We start from the raw sequence: 2,637 nt of genomic DNA on the forward strand, positions 1-2,637 counted from the left end.
ATGTATCTATCCAATTTCCCAACACTATTTATTGAAGAGACTATCTGGACTCCATTGTATGTTCTTGCCTCCTTTGTCAAATATTAATTGAGCGTATTGGTTGGGGCTGATTTCTGGGCTCTCTATTCTATTCCATTGATCTATATGTCTGTTCTTGTGTCAGTACCAGGCAGTTCTCTCTCTGAAATCAGTAAAAACATTTTTTTTAAAAAGCAGAAATATATAGAGAGAAACATAGGCATAATGTATAAAAATGGCAATAAATAACTATCAAAAATAACCTTAAATGAAAATAGATTAAATGCTCCAAACAAAAGACATATGGGACACAGCATAAGAAAGCAAGACTCATATATATGTTGTCTACAAAAAAACCAACCTCAGAACAAAAGACTCACACAGGATGAAAGTGAAGATATGGAAAGAATTTTTCCATGGAAATGAAAAAAAAAGCAGGGATAGCAAGCAATATTTATATCTGACAAAATAAATTTCAAAGCAGAGACCATAGCAAGAAACAAAGAAGGCCTCTATATAATACTAAAAGGATCAATTAAACAAAAGATACAACCCTGGTAAACATATATGTAGCCAATAAAGGAGCACCTAAATATATTTTAGAACACTTAGAGGACATTAAGAGAGAGATCGATAGCAACACAATCATAATAAGGGACTTCAACACCCCACTGACTTCACTGTATAGATCTTCCAGACAAAAAACAAACAAGGAAACAGTGACCCTAAATAATGCAGTAGATCAGATGGATTTAATAAACATTTAGAGAATATTTCACCCAAAAGCTTCAGAATATACATTCCTCTCAAGTGCACATGGGACATTCTGAAGGATAGACAACATGCTAGGACACAAAATAAGTCAACAAGTTTAAGAACATGAAATCATCTCAAGCATCTTCTCAGATCACAATGGCAGGAAACCACTTAAAAACATTCAACCACATGGAAGCTAAATACCATGTTATTAAACAATGAATGGGTTACCAATGAGATCAAGGAAGCAATTAAAAACTTCTTATAAACAAGTGAAAATGAATACAAAAACAACCCAAAATCTATGGGACACAGCAAAAGTAGTCTGAGAGGGAAGTTCATAGCACTATAGGCCTAACTCAAGAAACAAGAAACATCTCAAATAAACTATCTAATTCTACACTTAATAAGAAATAGACAAGCCCTGGCCGGTGTGGCTCAGTGGATAGAGCGTCAGCCTGCGGAGTGAAGGGTCTTAGGTTCAGTTCCAGTCAAGGGCATGTACTTTGGTTGTGGGCACATCCCCAGTAGGGGGTGTGCAAGAGGCAGCTAATCGATGTTTCTCTCGCATCGATGTTCCTAACTTTCTAACCCTCTCCCTTCTTCTCTGTAAAAAATCAATAAAATATATTTAAAAAAGACTTAGAAAGAGAACAAGAAAAGCCCAAAGTAGAAGAAAAGAAACAATAAAGATCAGAGTGGGAATAAATGACATTAAAAAAAAGATAATACAGAAGATTAATGAAACCAAGAGCTGGTTGTTTGAAAAGATAAATAAGATTGATCAACCTCTAGCAAGACTTATCAAGAAACAACAAGAGAGGACTCAAATAAATAAAATCAGGAACAAAAGTGGTAAAGTAATAACTTACACCACAGAAACACAAAGGATTGTAAGAAAATATTACAGAGAACTATACGCCAAAAAATTGGACAACCTGGGTTACATAAATGAACAAATTCCTATAAACATACAAACTTCCAAAAATGAATCTGGAAGAATCAGGTAATCTCAATATACAAATAACATCTAATAAAATTGAGGCAGTAATAAAACACATACACACACACACACACACACAGAAATAAAACAAACAACCCCCCTGCCCCCCCCCACACACAAAAACACACACACAAAACTCCCAGAAAACAAAAGTCCTAGACCAGACAGCTTCACAGGGTGGTTTTACCAAACATTCAAAGAAGAACAAATACTATCCTCCTCAAAATATTCCAAAAAATTCAAGAGGAAGGAAGACTACCAAGCTTTTTTTATGAGGCCAGCATTATCCTAATTTCTAAACAAGACACAGACAATACAAAGAAAGACAAATTAAAGGCCAATAACCCTGATGAACATAGATGCCAAAATACTCAACAAAATATTAGCTAATCAGATCCAGAAATATATTCAAATGATTATTCACAATGACCAAGTGGGATTAATCCCATGGATGCAAGGCTGGTACAATATTCACAAATCAACAAATGTGATACATCACATAAAAAATTAAAGATAAAAATCAGATGATCATATAAATGGATGCACAGAAAGCATTTGACACAATCCAGCACTGATTTTTGATGAAAACTCTCAGCAACATGATTATACAAGTACCACACCTCAACATAATAAAGGCCATCTACACTAATAAAAGAGAAACATGCAAATTGGTGTCACTCTGCTACCCTTCCCATCGGCTATTCAGGGAGATATGCAAATTAACTGCCAGCCAAGATGGCGGCCGGCAGCCAGGCAGCTTAAAGCAAACATGAGGTTTGCTTGGTTCAGTGACAGAGGACTCCAATGTTCCCCGCCTGCCCTGCTGGCCTCTGAGCTGCAACTCTAAGCAGCTATGTTAC

The sequence above is a fragment of the Myotis davidii genome, unplaced genomic scaffold (genome assembly GCF_000327345.1).
Source record: "Myotis davidii unplaced genomic scaffold, ASM32734v1 scaffold1731, whole genome shotgun sequence".
NCBI lineage: Eukaryota > Metazoa > Chordata > Mammalia > Chiroptera > Vespertilionidae > Myotis > Myotis davidii.